Source organism: Coffea arabica, chromosome 4c, assembly GCF_036785885.1.
Source record: "Coffea arabica cultivar ET-39 chromosome 4c, Coffea Arabica ET-39 HiFi, whole genome shotgun sequence".
NCBI classification, from domain to species: Eukaryota; Viridiplantae; Streptophyta; class Magnoliopsida; order Gentianales; family Rubiaceae; genus Coffea; species Coffea arabica.
The window spans coordinates 12,014,777-12,023,451 of record NC_092316.1 but is presented as its reverse complement, the minus strand read 5'-3'; the positions used below and the strand labels follow the sequence as shown (position 1 = coordinate 12,023,451).

The following is an 8,675-nucleotide window of genomic DNA, read 5'->3' as shown; positions in this document are numbered from 1 at the left end:
TTATTAGTATGAAATGTCTAATTTGTCCCTTGTTTAAAATTATATGAAATATGAATTTATATTTCTTAAACTCAATTAGGCTCGATTGGACTCAATAAAAATAAGTTCGAGTTTGAACTCGAGTAATGCAAAATAAAATCGAGATCGAGTAATACAAAAAAAAAATCGACCTCAAGGTCGAGCTTAATTTTCAATAGCTCGATGAGCTCAAACTCGAGTTCGAGTCCAAGTTTATTAACTCGAGTAAAGATTGAATATTGCACTACTCGAACTCAACTCGATTCAATTACACCCCTAGATAGTGGAGATCGAGTACTCTCAAGAATTCCTCTTAACAAATCATAATTTGCATATTTAAATCTTTTACCAAACCCTATTAGGTGCCCGTATGGGTTTTAACTCTCATTACCAAACTCTCTAGTTTCAGTTTTGGAATTACTCATTGGGTACCCTCTACCTGCTAATTTGAATAATTAAAAAAAAAAGAATTAGTTTTCCTCAAACTAAAATCAGTACACATCATGTTAAGTCAACACACTATGTTGAATTTTAAACTTGGGTAGAGCCATAGAGAAATTCAACATTTTATGAAGGGTAAATTTAACAATCTTCTAAAGAAGATTTAAATAATTATCCCACATTTTCCAACAAAGAGTTATGCAAAATGCATGATGAATAATAGTCTATAAGACAAACATATGTGCCAACTAAATACAAACTAAAGAGAATAAACATATTTTATAGAGGTATTAATTCCTCAACATATATGTGTGTCTGTGTCTATGTCGGGTATTACTGTGACGCCCCCCACTTCTCCCAAGGGCGAACCCAAGGGTATCCGCGGGACGCCTGCCCAGCTCTCGCCAGGACTCAAGACAAATCAAATCGAACTTAACGATACATACCAAATACTATGAGTCAAAATAAAGAAAAGTCGCTTCCTTAATTAAATATTTAAATCTTACATCATGTTCACAAAAGATACATCAAGTTCCAAAATGCAACCATTAAAAGTCGACTACACATTTACAGCCCCGATTCTAATCAAAAGTATAATCTAGTCGGCTTTATCAAAATCTTCCAATCCAACCTGTTAAGGAAAACAAACTAATAGGATGAGCCAATACTCAGTGAGGCCAAGAAAACACACATGCAAACACATAATCCAAGTAGTAACAACAATTACATTATAGGTAAGGCTATTAAATTCGAATAATTCACATTTCGAATAGGAAAAATAAACAGAAACAATTCAAGGATACTGTAGCTCTCAGGAGCTAAATTCCACGTAGTCGAGTCGAAATCTTGATCACATCTCACGTTGACACTCCGTCAACCACATAAGTATCAAATCCGTAGATACACCACTTTTCTTCGAATCCCGTCACCGTTACACCCCCTTACCGAGCCCGCTCATTAAAGTTTTTGATAATACTCGAGTATATCATGACAATACTGCATGAGTAATGCCGAGCAAGATCTCTCCAATAGATCATGCTCTACGAATATCTCATGGTTTGCTAAGCTTATCGACCAAGCCCATGCTGGCTCGATTCGCAAAGTTGGCCAACGAGTTTTGGGCGTCCCCCGAATATGAATACGAATACGAATATAAGTCGATGAGCAACGCTCAAATCGACGATTCCAAATAGGAATCACAAATACGGATCACATATACGAATCACAAGTACAAATCACATCCACATTACCATGTACAAGTTGGATACGAATTCACATAACAAAATTTGAATATAATTTCATTTGAAAGAGAACGAGTGCGATAAAGTACACCCTCGTCTCAAAATTTCAAATTTACATAACGGATAAGAAATAGATAACCACTTAATAACAAGTTCATGCACTTGACACTCACAGTGATTCAAGTAGCGAGTTCAAATGATGGTTTAGGCGTCTTCCGTGAGATCCTCTGGAAGGTCCTCTTGAGCGCCTGAGTATTTAATAGTGAATTATCATTCACACATCCCAATTATCAAGGAAGATTGTGCACTAGTACAATCTGGAGAAATTTCATGAAAATGAATCTCAATTACTAGTAAATCGAGGTTCAAGTGGAGTTTCTTAATGTACAAGAGTAATCGAGTTTTGTTATCTTGGAAATCAAGCATAAACGTTCAAGTATTATCGAAGGAATAAGGAATACTTGAAAAACTCCATTTCCTTGGAATTCAGAAAATTTCAGTTTTGATACGATATTTTGAAAAAAATCGTATCTCAGATTTCACATGTCGAAAATTGGAAAACTTGGTACTGTTGGAAACCTCTTCCAAAGTACTAAAAGTTCTTAGAAGACACTTTTCCATGAATCTAAGTGGAAGGTGTTCAAAAATGAGCTTAAAGTTGCTGTTCCAAATCACCCAGGATTGAGCCGGGGTTGGTTTTTCGCTAACTTTGAAAATTCAGCAGAATTCACTCGTTACAAACCAGCCCTTGAAATTTGTAACTCAATTAGAGGTGCAAGTAAGGTTTAGGGAAGAACAAGCGGATCGAGAATCGGAGTTTCGAGCACCAAGATATGGTAGCTCAAAGTTGGGAAAAATTCAAGACTGTTACAAAATTTCTAGATTTGGTTCCGACTTTGGACCTTTTGTTAAGTGTCGAAACAGACTTGGATTGACACCAAATTTTGCAGTATACTACTCCTATATGAAGGGTAACTCTCTATCAAATCTCATGGAAAAATACCCTCGGAAAGGTGGTTAATCAATCAACCAAAGTTTGGAAAATCCTTAAGGCAATCTGTCCAATGCTAAGGTTTTCAAAAACGAGGCAGTTGCCGTGTATTGATCATAACTCCCTCAATTTAACTCAGAACTGGAAATGGTTGATAGTGTTAGAAAATACATTCATAGGGCTACAACTTCACAGAAGAAATCGTTTTAAGTTTCAGCATGCAACTGGTTCAAAATCAAGCCTCAAATTGCAGTATCATCAAATCATTTCGGCAGAACGGAGAAACAGGACAGCCGACTTCAGATGAATGGTGTGGCTCACACACCTAAAACCAGAATGTGTATTATACACCGTTGGAAACATGGAAACGTCTAGTTTCAAATGCCGCTAACGGTACTTGATTTCGACGTCAGAGTACGGAGTTATGGACGAAATACAAACACTGGTCTGGATTACAGCGAAACCGTTTTCCAGATTACTAGTTTTTGAAATAAATTCGTTTGACCCACCAAAACTCAGTATTTTTCAATGAAAATTTTTACACAACTACTACAACATATAAACAGCACAATCAAGCCATTAAATCCTCAAATTTCTGCATTAAAGTGACCGAACAGAACAGGGGTAAAATGGGAACTTTTTGCTTCAAGAGTTCAACAACGTTTCTGGCCACAATACACCTTTAATCTACTTCCTTAAGCTCTAATTCAGCAATAAAACCATCATCAAACATCATCACAGCCATCAACCCAAAGTGGGAGTTCATAGAGCCCACATTTCCAACAATACAAGCTACTAAAGTGAAGATTCCAACTCAAATGCATAGATCAACTTCCATAAGACAAGTTTAAGGTGCTTGATTACTACCTACTTTGATGGCTAGTTTGGACAGATTTTTCGGCCCTTTGAAGCTTGAAGAAACCGTGGATAGCTCCTTCCTTTTGCAGCTAAGTTGTTGTCCAAGTGAAAAGCTAAATGAATGTGAAGTTTGGTGAGAATCTATGGAAGTTTTGGTAAGGATTTGGATGAGTTTTGGAAGAAAGAAATGGTGAAGCTTCGGTTGTCCCTTGCAGCTGCTAGCCGTCCGTTGCAGCAGAAGAAATGAAATGAAATGAAATGCGGTTCTGAAGCCTTTGCGTACGAAAGACGCTTGACGTCAAATCTTTTAATACGTCAAATCAATTATAACTAGTACCCTACGCGCGCGTTTTGTGTTCGATTTCTCTTACGTTTGTTGCACTAGTGTACTAAACCTCTAAGACACTTACATTTATATAAATATTTTTCATTCTTAATTGTCCCAAAATAATGGTCCCAAGTCCCCCAATTAAGCGCGCACGTGAAACCACGTACTTCTAATTTAGGCGCAATAAAAATTGAAACCTTTGAGAAATTCCTATAACGATTGTACCACTAACTACCACTTCAATATTTAAACCTAAAATTGCCTATTTTAGGACCATTGTATATGTCTTAAATTTTTGAGCTTATTGTACTCCTAATTGGCTAAAGTTTTCAGACACATTTTCACTTTTTCACTAAACAAGCTTCTAAGAAAATAATTTTTTGAAACGAGACACTTTAAAAATATAACGAAGCTATAAAACCATATATTTAGGTCTAATAAGGATAGAAAATAATATTTGGGCAAAAATCCAAATAGATAATTAATTGAGCCAAAATTAGGGGTTTAAAAATAATAATTTTACGAGTCCTCACGTGAATTGAGTATTAATTCCTCAATTATCCTTTCTTAATCTATTATTGATCGTTCTTAATTCTCCAATATTAATACACTCTCGATTCAAATATAGTCTCGAAAAACGTGCACTCGTTGTTTCGAACTAAACGAGTTTTCGAAAAGTGAATTTTTCCAACAAAATGCTTTTAAAAATATAAAAGAGGCGTCGTTCCATATAAATGGATTTTAAATGATCGAAATAAATAATTTGGAGAAAAATGAGTAAATAAATATTTAAACAAACTACTAATATTCGATAAAATAAAATAAAAATTTTCGGGTCCTCACAATTACTTTTTAGAATTCTCTCACTAAATCTATTGTATTATTGACAAGTATATATTTTATGTGTATTTAGTGTGTTTTATTATTTAGTTTTGGTGTGTTTTAGTCATGTTTTTAGCTAATTAACTAAGATTCTAGTGAAAATATGCATTTTGTGGTTTAAAATGTGAAAATTGAATTTCTATGGATTTTTATGGGAAAACTTCATGTTTTTATAGGTTTAAAAATTCAATCATCAAATGGATTGTATTGAGAAGATAATTGGATTATTGATGATGATTTGAAGTGGTTTAAAGAGAATATGAAGTGCAAAAGAGGAAATGCAATCAAGAACAAAAGGAAGCAAGTTTCACAGCTTTGGCACCTTGTGATATTTTGGCAATATCTTGAGCTACAATGACTAGATTGAGGTGATTCTTAAACCAGTTTGAAACTAAGAGATAGATGTACATTTGGTATGAAGATAATCGAAGTCCAGTTCAGTTGTTTTCCTTGTCAAAAAGTCGAAATACAGAAGCGCAAACTCTATTGTTGAAAGCTGAAATAGAGCTCTGATTAGTCTTTGGTATTTTGGTAATATATCAGTTCACAGAGTTCCAAATTAGATAATTCTTGAGGCATTGGAAAGCTATCTCAAAGAGTTATAACTTTCATGTTTTGCACAAGAGCTAGTTCGGCCTCTATCATTGAGAAAATAGTAGTTGAATTGGTACCAAGTGCATAAGAGGGAAAACACGACTACATGAATACGTGGCTTGAAGTCGCGTATTCCTCAATTTCACCTGCAACTTGCTCAGCAACTTGTGTTTTATTCACACAATCTTTTTGACCCATTTTCCTACAAGAATATCAGTGGAAACAGCTCAAGACAGCTACAAAAGAAGCTTTGCAACTCATTTCTAGCTTGTTTATGGGTTCAAAACATGATTTAACACTTTGTCTCTTGCAAGAAGTTCCTCTATATATAGAGGTCTTTTGATGGTATTTTTACAACTTTAGAAAGCTAGAGAAACTCACCAAAAATATAACTTTCACTAGAGTTTCCTTAGTTCATTAGTTAGAGTAGTATAGTATAGGTAGTGTAGTTTATCCTTCTTGTATTGGTAGCTAGATTTGGTTGAAAATTGAGGAGCAAAGATGGAGAGGTTGATCTCATGTGACAATGGTGATATCTCTTCTACTACTTTTTCTCTTGTATTAGATTTCATGTTTAGCTATTATACGAGTTTGGAATTGTGTTTTTATATTTGTTTCTAAAGTTTATGCCTAGAGTATGGATGAACTTGTTATATCTTGTTAGTGATGTTTATTTGGTTATGTGATGATATTATTTTGAGCAAGTTATTTATCACTTTTGATTTTCTAATTATGATTAACCGGCCATTAATTGTGATTATCTAAATGTGTCAAGTTTGCAATGAGAATTGGAATTTAACACTACTTCAAAAAAGTGATAAACCTAAGGAGTACATTCACGAGAGTAGAAGTGCATTTATGTGGTTTTAGTGACTTGTTTCATGTAATTTCATAGAAGAAATGAACTTGTAGTTAATTCATAACCACGAGAGTAGATATGCTTTATCTACAAGTATAGTTGATTCACTACGAGAGTAGATTTCACATATATTAGGAAATTACGCCATAACTAGCCAAGATAATAGCATTCATTTAACCAGTAACTTCACATATAAAAGTAGCAAGGAATTTCATATCTTTAGGAGTTTTCTAATATTATTTTCATTAATTTTGTTGAGTGTGTCTTTGTATCCCATATCGGAATTCTTATAAAGAAATATCTCCTCTTAGTAGTTATACATATTGTAAATTTATGTGAGTTTAAGTGTGCTAAGAACACTAACCCAAGTGCCATGTGCACCAGTCCAAGAGAGTTTTGTGGGGCCCGCACCCTAGTCTGAGAGGAGTTTTGTTTGGCATCAAACCAAAAGAGCAAGTCATAGGCCTTTGGGTCATTAAACATTTAGTGCTATTTAGACTCTTTTGTGTTTTCAGTTTTAGATGTCTTTTGGACCGGGAAATTATTTCTTGGGTTTTGTACTCTCTCTTTTGTCTTCTCTTTCTGTCATAGTAAATCTGCTACCCCTTCGCCCGTGGACGTAGGTCAATTGGACTGAGCCACGTAAATTTCGTGTTTCTCTGTTTGATTTATTTGTTTTGTTATTGTCATTATTGAATTGGTAAGAACCTATTATTCTCGTTTGTTAATTTCCTCGGATCAGACCTAACAAATTTTATGTTTATGGTAGTCTAGATAATAAATGAGTTCGAAAATCATTGGTATTTGCAATCTTTCTTGTAGTATCGATATTTAATACCCCTATGCTCAATAAACAATTCGTATACTTGCGAAAAATCGCGTGTGGGGTAATTAGGATTTATAAATGCAAAACTTGATTGTGGATATGCTAAATTGATATGTATACCCCGCGCACGTCAAGTTTTTGGCGCCGTTGTCGGGAAAGATTTGTCAATATCGGTGTTAAGAACAACTTTATTAATTTAGACAATTTTTCTTATTTTTGATATTTTTGTTGGGTCAAGTGTCTTGTTTGTTAAGTTTAGTGTCTTTTCGAGTCTTTGTTTATATTTTGTTTGTATGTTTAGAGTCATCTATTTTCTTTGACTAAACTTGTTTTTAAGTTACTTTGAAAGCATGTTTAAAGATTGAAGGAGAGTAGAAAATATGAGGAGACCATGCATGAGAGAAGGAAGATCGGCAATGAATGGTTATCATGCGCAAAACTCCTTGGATAGAGGTAACCAAGAAATTACCGAAGGTATGTCATTTGAAAATGGTTTAAGGTGTTTAAAGGCTAAACTTAATGTTATAAAGTTAAAAATTCAAATGAACACAATTATGAATATGCTTGAGCAAAAGAGGAGTGTTAATGTTTTTAATTCTAATCATATGATTTGTGACTTGTGTGGAGTTTATCATGCTACTAATACATATAAACAAGTACAAAATCTGAATTATTATGATGAATTAGGGCATTGCAAACCTTGTTTTGATCTATGATTTTAATCGGGAGACTTCTTATGCTTATAGTTAGGATGATCAATGTAATTATAGCGATTTTTCATATTTTGATGATTACCAATCCGAATGTGTCCAATTTGAATGTAAACCATCTTGAGAATTGGCAATAGAAAGGTTAGTTAATGCACATTCACCTTTGGAATTAGAAAATGAACTATTAGCTAACGACTCTAAGTCATCTTGGGAGTTTGCTATAGAAAAGCTAGCAAATGCAACCTCTAACCGTTTTGATAGGGTTGAAGAAAGATTAGATGAATTAACTTCTCATTTTAGTAGAATACAAGAACAATTACATGTTTTGTGTGAAGTTATTTCCTCTAATGATATGCAAGTTGACCCTAGCATGAATAGTGGGAATGTTGCAAGTGAAAATGAATTATATTTTGATCAAAATGATGAATCTAATTTGAATTTCAATGAAAAGATATCCATTTCATATGATAATACCTTTAGAGCTAACCTTGAACCTCAAGAGGTGAGCCTTAATGACTCATTTTTCATTCCTCTTGAGGAATGCATTGAGAGTATAGGTTTTAAAGGTATTATTCCTTAAGAATGTCATGTGGACGTTCCTTTGGTGAGTTCTCAAGTGATACACATTCAAAGTAATATCTATGAATCACTTGAGATAGGTAAGTCACTTCCATCTCTCTTATCATTAGAATATATGACTTTTGCTATAAAGTCACCTTTTAATGATCCACCACGACCTAAAATGGTGGATTATTCATTAACAAAGTCTCCTTGAAAAAATGAGGAAAAATAGTTGAGCCAATGACTATAAACAAAAGCGCTTGTTGGGAAGCAATCCAATATTTTAGTACTTTATGTTAATTTTTTGTGATTTTATGTTTAAATTATCTGTTTGAGTTATTTTGTTGTTTTTCATTTGTAAGTATT

General features: G+C 33.9%; 1 long non-coding RNA gene across 2 annotated transcripts; it reads right to left on the bottom strand.

Moving 5' to 3' along the window:
- Window positions 1–914: 914 nt before the first annotated feature.
- LOC113740250 (uncharacterized) lies at window positions 915–3,896 on the bottom strand. Of its 2 annotated transcripts, XR_003460417.2 has the most exons (3): window positions 3,559–3,857; window positions 1,874–1,948; window positions 915–1,090 (listed from the first exon to the last, which is right to left on the bottom strand). It is a non-coding gene; the product is annotated as an uncharacterized lncRNA (long non-coding RNA). The 2 variants fall into 2 exon arrangements; XR_011813075.1 differs by lacking the exon at window positions 1,874–1,948 and having other exon boundaries at window positions 3,559–3,896.
- Window positions 3,897–8,675: the final 4,779 nt, after the last annotated feature.